At 37.3% G+C, this 18850-nt stretch overlaps 1 protein-coding gene across 1 annotated transcript in view; it reads left to right on the top strand.

The window, feature by feature from the left end:
- The window catches only part of xpr1a (xenotropic and polytropic retrovirus receptor 1a), a 38664-nt gene that overhangs the window by 4388 nt on the left and 15426 nt on the right, over nt 1-18850 (top strand). The gene's annotated exons all lie outside the window — the stretch shown is intronic.

Here is an 18850-nt window from a genome sequence, read left to right as displayed (position 1 = left end):
GAATAACCTCTTTCATTAAGCTAAATATAGTGTCGATCCCCACTAACATTCTGCAGCCTCAAGCACTCGGAAGCTCATTTTCTAAAACATTCATGGAATCCTTTTTTTTTCATTGGAAAAATACCTTGTACTTGTTTGAAACTTGGTAGAAACAACACCCAACAAACTTTAGTAGTGTCATGTTCTCGTGAATTAGCCTTGTCATAATAAGAGTGCAAAAATTACCTATGTTTGTAAGAGATAAGACAATTTTAATTAATTTATGGCATAGGGCTGCCAGAATGTAAATAATGTTCTTGTTTTCCATATTTTTGTGTCAACAATGTTTTTTTAGTTTCAACCTGGATTTTTTTGGGTCGTTTCTGCTTGTATAAAAGTTGGTTTTGTCACACACATTTTGTGAGGGTTTCTTTCTCTTTGCATCTTTGTAAGTCTCAACGCTTCGTATATTTCTGTCATTTTGATTTAAAAGCACCAGGCGTAGCCTCGACATTTTTGGCTGGTTTTGGATTTCATCTGAATGTTTGCTAGATTGTTCAAATGGTTCTGGCAGTGTAGATAATATTTCTTCACTGAAACATGTAAAAAGCTCTGAACGATATCTTACTTGCTTGTTTAATACATTCATATTCATTTATGACTTTTTTCTTTTAACGGTATCGGATACCATTAGATTGTGTTTGTGTTGATATGAAAAATGTCTTCCTATCTTGGGTAAGCACTTCAATGTTCTGTTTTTTTGTTGCTTTGTATTTGTCATCAGATAAGTGGTTGTATGTGGTTCAGATGGGTCAATCAATCAGTAGAATAACAGCCACCCATGCATTGTTATTATGATGATATATTAATCTTTCACCCGCACAAAATACAAATCCCTGGTTATCAGTAAAGCCATTAACCATGGAAGATATTTTTGTGAGGTATCTTTTGCTATATGATTGTAAATAGAAAAGCTCTATCAGAAAGCCAGAAGCAGATCCAAACCAATGGATGTTGTTTTTGAAGACTAACATGATCAAGTATTGCAGCAAGATTTTCTGCTTTAAAGACAAGACCCAATTTATCAAACATGATTAAAGTTAAATAACGGCAAACTGCATTGGGAAAGTATTATATTGACCAGCAGCAACAATGACCGGAAAATGTAGACAAATTCAAGTAATAGCATTTGAATGTAGATTTATTTACTACATGTTTGGCTTTCTGTTTGTGCCAGATAAAATGTTCTGCTCTCAGAGCCCATTAATCACAATTAAGAGAGCTTGTTGCATGTAGACACAGACAAACGCATGCACATTACTACATCTACAATCCTCGGTTTGACCCTCTCGCCCCCCCGTTATGATCATTTGTATCGTCCCTTTATTGGTACTAGCTTTGCTGTTATTAAAACACTGCTGGAAAGCAGGAACAGCTGGTTATATATCTGAATCCTCCTGTTGGAAAGCTTCACTCTGAGTTATGCCTCAGTCTAATTCAATTAGACACACTGACTGTATTATAGAGCCGAGAACATGTATGCTGCATAATTAAAACCGAGCTTTAACTGGAATCTGTGTGCGGGGAGACTTGCCACACACCCCATAGATTCTTTTATTGATGGAACTTTTTTTAAGCTTATCTTTTTAAGGCAGCCCCCTGACTCATTGACTTTAGTCCCTCATTCATTGTGATGCCTCGACCCAATGACATGGGATGATGTAGGCATGCATTCATGGCACGCCATGTCATATGAATGAAAAAGCCCCCGATTCTCAGAAAGCGAATGAGTCAGACCCAAACAAAAGTCAGAGTAGTAAGTTCAAAATAAGAGTCAGGAACCTTTCTGTCTTTTTACTGCTCTCATGTGGCTCTTCTGCCAGCAATATTCCTTCAGGGCTTTTTAGGGTTTATGCAGTCAAATCAATAATGCTATAAAAAGAATGGAGCCATCAGTAAAAAAAAAAAATAGGATACTCTCGTATTGCTTTGTGTGCATAGTTTACATTTTTTGCTTCATCATCTTTGTTCATAATGTTGAATAAAATCCATTTTCCTTCATTTGCTAGAGCCTTTTTGTCTGTGTATATATTTTCGAAACTTTTTAGCATACAGACAGAGATTTATGGACAGTTGGGCCTATGCAGTAAGAGAGATAACTAACTGGCTTTCCACCAGGTAGAGACAGCATTATAGTACCAGGGCAGTAGGGGTCACACACTGCTCTGCATTATTGATGAGATCCTTACTTCCTATGCTAACTGAGTTTTTCAGTACATTTCCTCAACATCCTGATGTCATTAGATAATACGATGTTCAAATACTGGTTGATTGCGTTGATTGTCTATCAAACCGATTGATCTAAGAATATAAATGTCAAGTTTATACTGTCTACCTTATGTAGAGCACGAGTGTCTAACTCAGTCTGCCTGGGGCCTACTATATTTGTGTGGCCCATGTAAATATTCCTTACCGTGCTTAAATTGACTTCATCTTTCTATTTAAAAATAACATTAATCTGAAATTGTGGTCTACAGTGAAAGATGGACTACACAAATTGCACATTTTCCCCTCACACATTTTTAAGTTTTTAAGTTAAACTCAATGTGCAACTGCCAAAACCCTTTGTTAAGAATCACAACTTTAAAACAACCTTCTTTAAACATGATGAATAAAAACCTGTTCATGTAACATTTAGATTTTCTTGGATAACTATTTCCTTAAAAAAAACAGGTTTTTGGTGGCCAGAGAGCAAAAAAAGCTGCACCAACCAAACTATGAAAATAAGTGTTATTTATAGTCTGGAAAATACAGATTATCTGTGTGTGTATATTCATACCTGTTGTCTTATGAAGCTTGGATTTAGCTGTACCACAGCAGGTTTACTTGCAGTGGTGGATTCAAAAGTAAATCAGTAGAGAAGGCTGCTTATTTGATGCAGCTGTCTCTTTGATGAGGCTTCTAAGGTTATTGGACAGGAAGCCAGCATGGGAGGGTCAGGGTCAACGCAAGCCTGGGATTGCTCTCCCAAGGTCATCAACTAATCGAATTGAGGTAATGAACGATAAAAGGGGGATAGGTAATTGCTCAAAAAGCTGCCCCTTTCTATCTGATGTGTCAATTAACAACCCAACGAAGGAAGAAAATGTGAATGAAAACAATGCATCTCGTAAGTTGTCATTGACCATTCAGGCAATGAAAGGAACACACCGATAAGAGTAGAGTGCGAGAGAGATGCTTCGAGCGTCTGGCGGATAGAGTGAGTGGGAGGTCCCTGGGCTCATCTCCAATGCGTGTTGCCCTGCATTAGCACTACGGTCATCCTGCTCGAGGAGGGAGAACCTTCACGTCTTCCGTCTATCCATCCAACAATCCATTATTCATCAGTGAATTAGATCCTGAAGGGATGAAGTACAGCAGGACAGAGTAAATCAGGTTTTTGGGGTGGCTTGGAAAGATCCATAGTTGGGTTTAAAAGACCTTTGAACGTGCCGAAGACCTTAGGTGGTGATATTGCTTTGTTGTTTGAAAGATTTTGTCAGGAATCTGGTTTTTCAGTGGGTTCACATAAAGGTATCATGCAGTTATGGTGGTGATGTGGTTGGAGATTATGTAGGAAAGAGGTTAAGGAGAGGTCTGGCTCAGAAGGTTAAGATTGCATGTCCCGGCATTTTATGTTCCTGGAAGGTTATAAAGACTGTGAATGCAATTGGATGATTATTAGGCATGGGCGATTTCTCAGCCTTGGCTATAACTCCATGGCATAATGTTGAATGTTTCTCCTTACGTCTGATGACTGGGAAGTTCTTCAAAGATGAACTCTTAAGGCTGATGTTTGACCCAACACATTGTTTTGTGTGCACTGCAAAAGTGAATCTTGTCTTGAAATAATTAATCACTTGTCTAAAATTCATAACTGTCACCAAAATAATATTTAAATACATTTTCTGTAGAGGACAAAAACATGACCTACATTCAGGGCATCCTGAAAACAACATAAGCCACTGAACGGCTGTTTCCTGTTTGTTTTAGATTGTCAGTTGGTTTTAGATTCCATTTTAGGGGAGACGTGAATGTTTGGAAAGGTTATTTCAAATTCTTTGGTCCTTAGAGACCAAAGGGCAAATACACCATAGACCATACTGAATTTTAACCTTTTAGACTTCCCGCTTTTGTCCTTAAAACCTTGCATTAGAAAAAAAAACACTCTTGAACAGCTACTCTGGACATAATCTACATTCACTGCTATAAAATCCGTGGGAAAACAACCAAGTAAAGTGGGAGAGGAGAAGAATATGCATAATTAAGCTCATATGACCTTCTCTACATACACACGTTGTAGTACTAAAGACGTGGGTGCGATAGTGTGATTGTATTTTATCGGTGACAGCAGTGCCATATGTTAAGATATAGCTGCTGTTTTTAGCTACTCAATTAAAGCCAAACAGTAAAGTAACATCATCACACATCATTCCTATCTGCTTTAATTTACGTGATTTGAAATGCGGTGGAAAATAAACCCCAAAAAATGACATTAAATTCAACATAAGTGCAATAAGCACAATAATGACAATATGTCAATTTTTGTTTTTAGAGAAAAGTACGATGAGTCGAAATAACTGAAAAAAATCTATATTTGGTAGATAAAAAAAGAAATGCAGATTCAATTTTGCTTTTATTAACAATTCTAATTGTTTTTCCTCATTTACTGTTATTTTTCTTCATTTCAATGTATAGAATTACCCTTACTTAAAGCCACTCTACTGTCTTGCCTCTGATTTTAGCTCATGAAATGAGTCTGACCGATCAATTCCCGTATTTCGTCTCTGTAAGTATATCTTTTTGTCATTGGTAGTGTCCTTCACTGCGACATTCCTGGTAGGCTGCCAGAACATTCTTCAATTTGGCCGGCATGCAGCAAAAAACTGTGAAAATGCACCCATCACATTGAACATGTAACTATACTACATCATTTTAAAAAGTATAGTAAATTGGTGACTTTGAGATTATAATGATGCTAGTTTTTGATGCATTTAGTGATGGTGGATGTCTAATGATGACAAGCACAGGGTAAAAAGGAAGGTGAGATTGGTGGTAATTGGAGGGCAGGAGACAAAAGCCTCAGGGGGGTCTCCTTCGCATATCTGACACATACAATGAGGAGTGAAAATAGAAAGAAAAAAAACGGCTCCACGTTTGCCTTAGTGCAGGTCTTACCAATTTCCCAAAATAGATGGAATGTCATTCTCTAAATTAATTGAAAATACTCTCTAGAGATAGGAAAAATATCAAAAAGAGTCCATATTTCCCAGGTCGCTGTCTTCTTATCCGAGGACAAAATTAGAGAGACAAATCAATAATTCACTGCTGTTGTTCTGCTTCAGATTGCCTGGCTGGTTCAAATATTAAATGTTGAATTATTAACAGTGGATAAAATCGGCAATATGGCTGAAGATTTATTTCAGATCACCTCTCACAACCTGTCCTGGAATCACACACGCATATTTTCCCGTCATTGTTCCCAGAGATTTGAGTTAGTCGAGTGTGTTGCCTTCCGGTAAAGTTCTCTTTCATCCCAGCTGCTGTGTGCCGCCTCAGAGAATATACATATTTCATCTTCCACTCAACATGGATTTATTATTTGTAGCCAAGACAAAATAATAACTTCAAGGGGGTTCACCTTTTATTGAGCATGGGGAAATTTTTCCAAAAGAACTAATTAGAATTAAAGATATATAAACATAGTACTTTTTACATTAATTTAGTTTTACAAAATCTACATTTCTCAATTATTAATATAGAAATTCAAAAAGTTGTTCATTGGTTTTCTATGCTGCTTAACCTAACAAGGATCACGGGGGGTGCTAGAGCCTATCCCAGCCAAATAGAGGCAGCAGGAGGGGGGAACCTGAATTGGAAACCAGACTACCCGTACAATATCCATACAGGCCCGGGAGAACATGTGAAATTAAAGCGATATTAATGAAATTATAATGATTAAAAAAGAAATATGATCTTCCAAATTACTATTGTTGGAATTGTTTTAATTATTTTATTTATTATTTCCATTTTTGTAGTTGAACTGCATAAGTATCATTTTAATATACATTTTTAACATTTTCTTATTAATTAACTTATCAGTGGCTGAACCATTGACAGTAGTAAGAAGTAGAACTGACTTTAAATACTCCTTTTTCAGTGAAATTGACAACGCTAGATGTCCAATCTCCCAGCCAATGATCGAAAAGAGGGGTCATGAGGTGTTAATTGCTTTCAGAGTGAAATCTCATGTGTTTATGTTTCATATTTACCTGTCATCCGGTATTTCTGCATGATGTAAAAAGTGAAAGTCCTGAGAGTCTTTAGAATAGAACAACAGTTGTCTCAGTTTTGCATATTTTCCTGGGGGCAAACCGCACAGCTTCCCCTTGACAAGTGCTATCTGATAATTAGCTCTCATAATCACCCTATTAGTATGCAGCTCAATTGAGCGGAGAACTGCCTATTGTCCCCCCGGCAAAGAACAGCAGCCTTTTATAAGAGGCTTATTGTCAATACCTTGTATGAGATTTCTGCACTATGTGCTTCACATTTTCAATCTCCAAATCTTTTATTTGAGATTTCACACAAAATTCTGCCAAACAGGTCTTCATCACAGTCACCATGGTATCAAAAAAAGAAAATGGAGTCATTTGAGCCTTGTTTGGTCACTGTGGTAGTCTGGAACTAAACTCAATGCTTGTAAGAATGGTTGGTGTGCAGAAGGGTATTTTAATGGCTCCTGTTGGGAACAAGATGTTGCATTTTGGATCGAACGTATTCAGCAGCATAAAGAAATAAAGGCTTTTATTTGAGCATACAATACAATTCCTTTGCAAAGGTATAAATTCTGATTGGAAGTTCTGAAAAGCCCTATTCATTGAAAAATAAATACAACCATAATGTAAGTACGATAACTATGTTGTACTGTATTTTCCGCACTATAATGTGCACCGCATTATAAAGTGCAGTAATTGTAGTGGTAGTAGGTGGTACTAGTAGTAGTTATACATCCACTAGATGGGGAAAAGTGTGTTTTCAATTGGTAAATATGTATTTTTTCATATATCATTACTTTTATAGTTAGTTCTAGTTGTTTTTAGTATTAAATATGATGATTGTGCAGTTGTAGTGAGTGAGCACTGAGAAGAAATCCATATTTATACAATAAAATATTATTATGATTGATTGCTTTGTCTGATATGAAAAGAAAAAATACATTGATCGGTGTCAACGATTTTTACCTGCCCATAGCCTCAATTGTCTTCTAACATTTTCGATCACTTGGCCGTTTATTGTTGTTGCTCACAATCAATTTTGTTATAAAGCACCCTAGAGGTTACTACACATAATATGCTATGTTCATAAATCATATTCCAGATGTTTCCTTATTGTATTTAAGGGAAATAATTGGACAATTAGTGAAAACCTCTAATAATGATAATGTGTAGTATTGATGTAGTTTTTATTCTAGCCTTGAATATCCAAAATGTATACTTTGCTGGTTTTGTTAGAAGAATTACAGTGCCAGAGTACCTTTTGAAGGGTGAAACACACACAAATCTCCAGGATTTTCCCTGTTTATACCAAGACTGGATCCAGAAGAAGAATGGGACTTAGCTGCTTTATTGCCGGCTGGAGGTTGATAGTCTTTTGTTTCTCATCACTGCATGGTTCCCTTGAAGCTGTGTCTGTTGTCTACCACACTGCTGAGGGACACAAACTCACCCTGCATGTCTCATAACTTTTTTTCCCTTACCAAATTTTGTTTTCAGCCCTCTGCATTCTAATGATTTCACAGTGAACAACACTCTAATCAGAAATGACATGTAATGGCATTAGTATCTAATTGAACAGTTCTCTGACCATGTTTGAACATTGTTTTGTTAAAAATAGTACTTCCTGCTCATGTAAATCATTGCATTATTATAATTCTAAAGTAGCACAGGGTCAGTATGCGCGTAATCGGATTGGGCGAGGAAATTGTTCCTGATCTAATAATGTCACGTATTGGATTGCCTTCTCCATCGCCTCAATGATAAAGGTAGAATGGACAGTCAGTCCATTATGTATATATGTAGGATATACAAATGACTATTTTTTTGTTTACAAGGATAATCTGCAGTGTTACTGTGATCTCTTGGCGCTGTACATTTTTGGAGGCAATTATTGAGAAGTGTTCTTAACTGCAAGACAATGTTGAGAATTCTTTCTCTCTGAGGAAAATGTCTTGTTTCAACTCTACTAATCCGCATGATTCTAAAGAAATGCTAAGTCAGACAAATTTTTGTCACCATGTTTGCTTCAACGTTTGTCCTCGGATTTCGCTTCATTTTTCTTGAGAGAAAAGTTGTTTAGTTCAAGTCTTATCAAGAGGCTGCAGCTGCTGAAGGCTGTCTTCACACATGTTAATAATTTCACACGAGTCGGTTTTGCTGCAGTTTACACAACACTAAACGTTCATAGAAGCCATGTGAAAGACGGTTGCTCAAAGGATTTAAGTATGCAAATTTCTCATTTCTTAAACCTCTGATAATGGGAGAGAAATCATTTTTAAACACAAAAATGGACACAGTCAGACAGAAACAGGTGCATATAATAAGGGGGTATTAATGATATCACAAGGGAGGGCAGCCAATGTGGGATACTCATATTTTATTGGTTAAAAAAGAACTAGCATTACTAATTAAATGTCTGACCACATGTTGGGTGTTTTCTGGAAATACTGGATTTTATTTTGTTGTTTTCTTTAGTATTACATATCAGACAAATGAACATTATGTGTAATCTTAATTTATTGCACAATATTTATTCTTTTGGGATGCACATGACACAATTGGTTGACATTTTCCCTTTAAAATCCAGTGCATGGCTTCTCTATGATGATGTTTTGACCACTTTGCGAGTTAATGGATGCGCTGAATTTCCTCGACCTCAACAATACATCTTGGTTGTATGTTGTGTAGTTACAGGAGCCTGCCCGCCCGGCATGGAAGCTCATTCCTCTCAGATTAATGGCCTGAGTTTGGGCTATTGACACAAACACTTAACTCGTTTTTTATGAGTCCGTCAGCGGCTTCCATTTGTCACAAATAACGCACTGGACCTTGACTTACAATGAAAGATATTTTATTATCACAGATACTGTTTGTAAAAAAAATGTGCTAGATTTAACCCAATCCAGATCGTTTAAGGTGGAGACAATAAAAAGTGATTGGCAATACATTGTCAATATTGCGGGTGGGTTTATCCAATAATCATTTCTGCAATATGTATGGTGTATTGCTACGGTATATTGGACTGTCAAAACAATGTAGGAATATATAGTATAAATTCAAAATATGTTTTTTTTGTTATTGAAGAATAAAACTATTTAACATTTGAGGGTTAAGTGCATTTTTTGTACTATTTTGAAAAAGTTAGGGGTGACTTATTTAGGAGTAATTCAGAAAAACTAAAAAAAACTATATCAATTCAATCTTTCTGTATTATCATATCAATATACTGTCATTTTTATTTCAAGTTAAAAGAAAAATTACTCTTTGTCCCTATGTTTAAAAGTCACATTCAATTATTGCTGTAAAGATTTTGCAGTCGACAGTCACAGCAGTTTTTGCATGTGATAGCAGGGGAGAAATCCCAGTTGGATTTGCTTCCCGCGTACCTGCAGGATCATACGCTTTAGAAAATGGGAACACCACAGGAGCTGCCAGACATGCTTAGGCTTACAGATTGCCCAGCCAAATATTCAACATGTGCTTTTATATGCGTATATGTGTGAGATACTTTGCATGACCACCCAGCCCATTCCCACAGGATCTGAATGGAAATATTGTAATATCTTGCTGTGCTGTTTTTTTATTTTGGGGCTATTTCACACTTCACAGCTCTGAGACAGCCTTATTTTTATTATTTTTCCACAGGGACAGGTCATTTAAATGGCATCTGTCGAAGTCTTAGAGAAGGGTGTTGAAGAGCACATAAAATTTGCCGAATTAAATTTAATGGTTCAGAAATAAGCACCCGGCATTTATCACAACATCAGAAATGACCAAGTTGAGGAAATTTGTTTTAGAAGTTGTGATGTTTTTTGGATAGTTGCCTTTTTATAATGTTTGAACATCTAATGTGTGCTTGAGTGAGGTAGTCGATGCTTTTGATTGGCTAATGGGCGTCTGAAAGAGATGCCGATGCTAGTCAGTTGCCGTGGATACCGCCATCTATCAGTGGCCTTGGCAATGTGACGGACGGCATAAGTGCTTTGCTTGTTCTCAGTTTTTTTTTCCCAATGACTGCATTTGCATTGTAAAATATGGAGACACAACCGAGTTAGATTATAGTGATTAAAACTAAAATGTTCAGGAACCTTTGAGTGTGTTGCATATTCTGTCATTTATTATCACTTCTATTTTGTACAGACCTAACCCAAGTTTGTAATAATAATAGATGGAAACCTTTTGTTTGGCTTGAGGTTGTAAATTCCACAATGCAATGATAGCCAAGCCAGTGACTTTAGCACAGCCTTTGTAGAGTGAAGTCAAGTGAATTGACCTGTCCTTAAATCCTCACCTTACTAAAGATTTCCCATCAGCCCTTTCACTCCATCCACCTCCACATCCTCCGCCCATTCGTCCTATCGTGATTGTCTATCTGGAGGCCGGTGATACTCAACCACTGTGTTCCCTTGACAACTGGCTTTTTCTTTCTGTAGGTGTGGCACTCTATTTCCCTATAATGGCTTGATAAGTACTGCAATTATGTAAATCCGCTGTAATAATTTTACAGAATCTATATCTCTATTTCTCCAAATTCTTTGGGGAAGAAATCATCCAATGAACCAATGTGAAACCTCCAAATCAAAATGAATTGGACGTCTAGCACGGAAATGATTCTTTTCAACAAAGTGTAACCCGATTCAAAGCTTGTACTTTTGTCCGCTTTTATCATTTTTATCTTTTCACACCTGTGTAATAAACCAAGGTCCTTTCCTTGCACTCACCTAATTTGCTGGACTTTTGCCTTCCGTTTGCAGGCTGAAAAAATGTAAAAAAATAAGGCTGTATTTTAGATACTTCATGAGTAACCACACAAGTTACGGCAAAATTCCCTAAAATGTATTTTTTTTTAAATAGAGTACATCCATGATGTAATATTGTGGTCATTCACAACTTGATGCAATATCCTGCAGCATGTCTAGTAGTGCAGATATGTCATCTTAATATTGCTATCTGACCTTGTTTCACACAAGTTGGGTCATGAGTGTGAGCTGTGTGCAATGACGGATGGATGGAATTGAACTGAATATTGCATAAAGCTACATCTTCAATTATGGATTTTACACAAACAGTTGTGAGGAAGACCTGTGTGTGTGTGTGCGTGTGCACTTTATCTATTGTCTGTAATATTGAGGGAATATTCATAATTTAGTGACTGGCTCTTCAATTGAAGCTCAATCCCAATGGAATTGCTGCTGTACTTGATGTAGTTTAGAAAACAGTATTGTTCAGTGGTGAAGACCATTTTGACCTCATGTTTGACCCGCACTATTCACTGAGTCAAGACGTAGACCATATTCTTCAAACTCTACTGAATTGAAATGGTGAAGTTTTCTTTTTTTCCCTCTACATGGAATTAGAGACTTTGCCCGTTAGTAATGCACCGACATGAACCATAAAATCATGCACACACGCCTGCAGAGAACAAATAGGAATTGTTAAAAAAAATTCTAACCTTCTCCTTGCGCATAAGTAAATCACTGAATAACTGGTTACTACATTTAGGCCTTTTATGTTGAGTTTTATTCTAAATGTGTGTCTTGCATTCACTTAGAAGATGACTAATGTGTTTATTTCTTTTTACAATGTATTAAGCAATATTGATAAGCACCTGATATCTGGATTTTTCATACTACAGCTACATTCAGCTCTCATTATTCTTCCTAAGCCAACACAGGAACTTTGCCCTATCACGGTTCCGTTTGCTTAGCCAGATGAGTTTAAAAGGCATTTGGTTATTCACCGGCATATTGAATGAAGCGGCTTAGCTTCTTCCCTAAAGTATGAGTGCTTAACTAGATTCTGAACATAATATTAGGCTTTAGACAGGATGAAAAAGCTTGTAACCTAACATGTTTATATGCTATGACTCGGTGGCACATTAACGTAGTGGTTCACAAACACAATGCTGCCCCGTCAGTGACCCTGTGTAAGTTCATGGTGGCTTTCCTCTGTGAAACATTGACAGAGCTGAGCCCTAAGGCTACTGTTATATCTGCCAATGGCCAGAGAAGGACAACAGAATTCAGTTTGTCACGACAATCGAGCAGAGATAAAGATGACCACCAGAGAAAGTTGGTTCACTTGGATTTGCGTCAATTGTAGATTGTAAAAACACAGTTTAAGCATGAAAAACGGGATTAGGAACTAGGTTTCATTTCTCACAGACCCCCACGTAAAATACAGACTTTTCCGTAAATGACAACAGTGATATATTTAACGACAAGCAAACTTGGCTAGGTTTACAATTTTTAGAGATGGTAATCAGAGCGATGAGTCAGAGGATTTGACACGTTGATATGGTAGCCACAAACATAACCTTCTCTGTCAGCCTAGGTTGGGCTTGTAATTCTTGCTTGGAAGGACGAAATACGACCATGGCGGTTTGCTAGCCCAAAATGTTGTTCACCTTAGAATTTTGTTTTGCTTGGTCAAGATAAGTTTTCTCACAGTCAATTTGAGATACGCAAGTCATACTGTAGTACAAGGAGTCGGGAACCTTTTTGACAGAGAGAGCCATAAACAATTCACATTTTATAATGTTATTTCTTGATATCCATTCTCAGAATTGAAAAGTAAAAATATAGGAAAATGTGTGATTTTTTTTTGTCATTTCACCACTTTTAAAGTACAAAAAGTCCCCGAATCATTTTGACAACATTGTTGTGCTGTTGCTAATCAATCAGTATCAATGACATTATGCATACAAAAGAATAATGAAAAACAAAATTATGATTAAAGTGGTGCTAGAGGTAGATCAACCTAGTTCTCTCACCAGTTTTCTGCATATTTTACCTCTCAGGTTAGTGGAGACCCATATGCACCCATGGAAAGAGCCATGCATAGCTCCCGAGCCATAGGTTCCCTACCTCTGCTCTAGTAGTAGTGTTCAGTTAAAAAAACAAAACAATCATGTGAAGAAAAAAAATCCCAATCTGTGTACTAGACATGCCCACAGGCAAAATAATATACATATCATTTGTTCATACATTTATACAAATAGTCTTTATGAAGCTTTTAGTCACAAAGCCGTACTCACTGCCACACAACTCCCCCCTGAGGCTCATACCTGTTGACGAGCAGCGCCGCTGTTGGACCTATCCATCACAATAAAGTCATTTTTGTAGACCTCAGCTCTGGGACAATTTAGAGTCCTTAAAGGACATTTCCAGCCCGTTGTAATGAATAACACATCAGCTACGCAGAGGTTAGACAAGCCGCCAGGAAAGGCCCTCTTTGTCAAATCCATCATCTGCTTCTTGGCCTCAAAGTGCCCCCCGATCCGACAATGGTGTGGGGGACGGGTGACAGAGAGTTGAGGGGGCTATCATGTCTAACCATATGTAAATTGTATGGATTGTGCACATATCTGTGACAGAACAGGGGATTAAAACAATGTTTACCTGTTAATGACTGATGAGATACAATATGGAGGAAGGGGTGAAGGGATGGGAGGGAGGTTGTGACAGTTTGTCCTCATTCATGAGCTATATGAGGGGTGCGACTCCCATGGGACACTTCTGCTTCAACCCACTATGCTTTTATTATAGATCTGTTCGAATTCACCCACTATCTATAATGTAGCTATTTTACACAACCGCACACTCACACACACACACACACACACACACACACACACACACTTGAATCCATATGCACATAATCATGAAGTAGGAGCACAGGCAAATCCTTATTTGAATAATTGAGGTTTCACACTAAGTGCTGTTTATCTGCCTCTATACGAACACCTGCAGCAGTCGATTGCCTCCACAGGTCACAATTCATCTCCAAAAATGGAGTCCATTTGATTTGTCAAAATTTTATTATATTCATGAACATTTTAAAGACAAATGTAAACAGAACGCAAGCATTTAAGAAGGATTTTAATGACATATATTCCCCTTCTTTGCGCAATGAAGTGTTTGTTTTTGCAATGCTGGCTGAAATGTTAAAGGTCGCGGCAAGGATTATTGCAAATCTTTTGATGGTGTTACGGAACATAGAAGATGAAATCCCGGGTTATTTATATTTTCCAATTTTATGTTGATTTTTTTTTTGTTATAAGCTGCTGTTTTTTTGTGCTCACGCAGTTTTTCACAAATTGTTGAACCTCCTCCTTTAATTGTGATCCACTAAGTCTTTTGGCAAAACATGTAATATGGTAGTGATAATAGGGGTTATCCTACTTAGCTTTTTTTTTGATTATCGCAGCCATGTCTGGTATAAAATAGTATCTGCGATATTCAAGGGATTACTGTAAATACATTGTATTTTAAGAGTGCCTGATACATTAATGCAAATATACATTGGTGGACTACATTGTATAAAAACATACAGTAAAAATGACAACAAAATATAAAAAAAACAAGTTAAAAAATGTCATTTGAAACGGCAATAAAATTGAGAATTGTAGTAGCAAATATTTCTCAATTAGTTTCCAATTTCCTAGTGAGCTTTTGAGATTCAATTGCTGTTGACGGATCATTCCTTTCCCCTCTTTGTGATCCGCACATTCAATCAAAAAGCTGAATATTGATTTGCAGGCACAGAAAAGCACGGCCGCCTGCCACGCAAAACATTGAGCAAGCTTAATCAACGCGTATTGATTCTTCTTCTATAGTGACCGCTTTCTTCCGCCCTACAGTTTTGTGTTCAGCGTGTCATGTTTCACGCTGTTGTTTTGTCTCTGACGCCATATGATTTAATCTCACAACCTATATCATCTAGGCTGTATCTGATACAGTCGTAACCAAAAATACGTTGCAATCACATTTTTATCAAAGTGTTATGTCCAGACGCGGGAACACCTGCTCATTGCCATGCGAGCGAGCGAGCGAGCAGCTATGGCTTGTCGTGGCTGCGATTGGCTGCCGCAGTGGCCAGGCCAACTCCCGTAGTGGGTTGCTAATGGCTACGGTCGACGAAGGGGGGCGGCGGGTGTCGATAATGACAATGTCAGTCCCAGCCAACAGGCCCGCTAAAAAGAGGACGGGCCACTCACATTCACACACGCTCATTGAAGCGTACATATTTTTCAGTGCGCATTCACATTTGCACAATCGTTTTTGCAGAAACTGAAGCGGAGCAATTTAGTTCCTACCAGGTGGTTGTCTGTTATTGTAGCTGTCAACAAAAAAAACAGCAAGGCACAATTGTGATTTTCCCTTTTTCTTTTTTTTGGGAGGAATCAATTTTCTCTTGCAGTTGGTGAACTGTGTTCATATCTTTTTAAATATTCATATTCATTCCCAAGGTCAATGAGGACAGGCTTTTCTTAAGATATTTGACATACTGCTCAATTGTTATTGGGTTTTTATCTCTAATACATACCCTTTTCATCAAGTCATGTCCAGTATTCAATGGAAACCTATTTGAAAATACTTCATATCCTTTTTCCATTCATCATGTTTGTCAAAGTGGTTGAAAAATACTATATTTTTGAATTGCTTTGGCAAATGTACCTTGAAAATAATCGGTTAATCTGCATTCCTACTCAATAGATTAAGTTCTTTGTTGTATGCTCTCTTCCTCAGTTGTGATATCATAGTCACACATTTTAGAAAAGGTGCATCTTATACACTCTAAATGCAGTGGATGTTCAACTTTTCCCTCTCAAGCGAGTCAGTCCTCCCTCCTTGCATTTTCTTCCCATGTCTCCATTAATTGAGTAATTTGATTTCCTTTCCCGTAAGCGTCATTTTTCCAGCTCGGTGAACCAGTGCATAATTAGCTCGAGAACAACCTGCCATGTGTCCTCTTGAGGTCTCTTTCGCCATATTGCCGCATACACTCGTATAGCAGAAACGCTCATATAAGTACTCTATAGATAGACTCAATGGAGTCAACAGTGTTTGTGCAGTTTTTGGGAGATTAATTAGTATGAAGAATGGCATTAATACCCATAAAAATGTCAGGCCTGAGAATTTCTTATATGTTAATCGATGAGGGATTTGTCATTTAATGAGTTCACTCAGTGTGACTTTAAAGTTTATCTGCTTCATTTCTGGCATTTTTTTTGGCCAGCATTACTGGGTTTTATTTATATATTTTACCAATATAGCTATGTGAAGGAATGTGATCTAAATAGCCCATGAAAAGTCATAGTTATAATATTAGATATGAAACTATGCCCGGCAAAGGGTTAACCTTTTAGTAAACCTGCTGACTTACCACTCATCGATTGTACGTCCCGCCGCCTCATCTATCTTGTTCATGTGCAATTATGGTATGTAAGCAAAAAAAAAAATGCTAACTTCAAATTTACATCTGAAAAAAAGAGAAAGAAAAATCTATCATAACAAAAAAGACCATGTTCACTCTTTATTTGCAACATAATTTCATCAATACAACCTTCAGGCTATGAAATTACAGTTTGACCATTCATATTTGGGACCTCCTGACCTTGCAGTCTGCTGCTATAAAAAGTAAACGATAAGAAAACCCGGGTACGCGACTGCGGTCGAGCCTGAATGCCTACCAGTGAGTGTGCATTCACTTGGCCTGCGTCACAAACATGATTGGGAGATTTAATTGTGGCCACAGGGCACAATGGGAATACGTGGTTAAGAAGAAGAATAGAAAAAAAACATGAGACAGAAAAATAAAGGCGTGGGTTTTGTGCTGTGTTTGTTTCTTTCTTATGTTGGAAGTTAAGTTAAATATATTTTCATATATTATGCAGGTGGTAAGTTAATATTAGACTAGTGATAAGAGAGTCCTACTTTTTGTTATAGAACTGTTTTATATTTTGGCTGTGTTTGCAGCGAGGATAGAGATTAGCCTTGGCAATGATACTGGAATGGTTTCCTTTGCTACAGTCCATGATTTAAAGAGACCTTGTAAAATGCACTAAATAGAGGTGAAATGTACGCTGCACTTTATGTGTGTGTGTGTGTCTTTTAATGTATTTTTCAGATTGAGATAGAATGAATATAGTCTGCCATTGCTGAATGGAAAATGGAGTCGCAAAATATTTTCCTTTTGTATTGAAAGTCAGTGAATCGATGTCGATGTTGAGAGATAATCAAAAATATTTAAATATTTGACAAAAAAAACGTTATTGTGTGCTTATGAATGACGAATAATGGCAAGGAAGAAATACATTTTAATTTAAATGCAAATGTATTTATCTACCAAATTGTATCCAATGTCCCTCAAAGTGAATGTGTGACTCAATCATCTCACAAATATGAGATTAGTATCTCCATGAAAGGATTTATTTGCTGGCGAGTTGGGGTCATATGGCAGAATTCCTGTATGGAAATATAAGAACCTGAGGATAGTGTGTATATGTCTGTGTGTGTGTTTTTGATGGAGGAGTGGGGGGTAGTTTGGTTCAGGGTAGGCTGTCTCATTATTTATTTATACAATCTACAGAAGATGGGGTGAACGGCCAGGGGGGTGGGGTGGGGGTGGTGGTGTTGGAGTTGGGCCGATGCCGTCTACAACCGCTCCGCTTTGGGAATACTGTAGGTCAAGTCAAGAGTTGTTTTTTTCTTCTTCTGGCTGCTAGCACAATTCTTTGTGTCCATGTGTGCTGCACCAGCTTGCAAATTCAATTACAAGAATATTGTGTTATATTAATATATTTCTTTCAAAATGACTTGAATACTAAATGCAGTGCTTCTCTTATTTTTGCCATAACAAAAAAATACACTCCAAGCAGCATAGTAGGCCAAGTATTCATGAAAAATAGCTCAAACCCCACATAGTAAAAGACCGGGCATTGAACCTTCGATCTCAGAACTGTGAGGCTGTTGCACTAACCAATCATCCACCTGACTTTCTGGGATAGATAGGCTGAGGCATATGTCATAATGAAGACTTTGAGGGACATTACCATGATGGATTCACTGAAGCACATTAAGACCCCCCCACCCTGAATAAAAAATAAATATTAATAACATTTTAAATATGACATCTTTTAAACAATGGAAAATGTGTTTGCAGGATACAAGCTTCAGTTTATGAGAAAATTGTGAAAAACCTAATATACGCCAGTATTCAATTGGAAAATTGGAAAATATCAAATTATTTTATTTGTGTGTTTTTTCCTATTTATCCTTTCGATAAGTGCATAATTTATCCGATTTTACCTTTTGAATTCAGCTCCATCACCCCTGTGAGGATAAGCGGTATGGAAAATGAATCATAATGACTACCGAAACAAATTGCCTTTTATATAACGTATATCCTAATTTATCGAGCCTTTTGAGAGCTCTTATTTACATTTTGTTCCATTCTATGCAGAAGGAATGTAGGAGTCTCCAAACTGTCAGTCTCCTTCAGGTGTAAGATCTTGAAATAAATCTCTCACCAAGCCAGCCGAGCACTAATCAGGAAGAACCGTGTTTTGTACAAATAGAAGATGTGACATTTACACCATACACTCAATTGATTCAATAAAAGATGCGCCATAATCACTGTTTCAATTTAAAATCTTTCGCTGGTTAGATTTCAGTGGATTTAACGGAGGCGAGAAGCCGTAATGAAGTGATGTTGATGCGTGCTCATGCGGCTGGCGGGCAGGCAGGCAGGTAGGTAGATGATAGTCAGAC

Source organism: Stigmatopora nigra, chromosome 5 (genome assembly GCF_051989575.1).
Source record: "Stigmatopora nigra isolate UIUO_SnigA chromosome 5, RoL_Snig_1.1, whole genome shotgun sequence".
NCBI classification, from domain to species: Eukaryota; Metazoa; Chordata; class Actinopteri; order Syngnathiformes; family Syngnathidae; genus Stigmatopora; species Stigmatopora nigra.
Note: the sequence above shows the minus strand (reverse complement) of the source record. Positions and strands in the feature narration are given on the sequence as shown.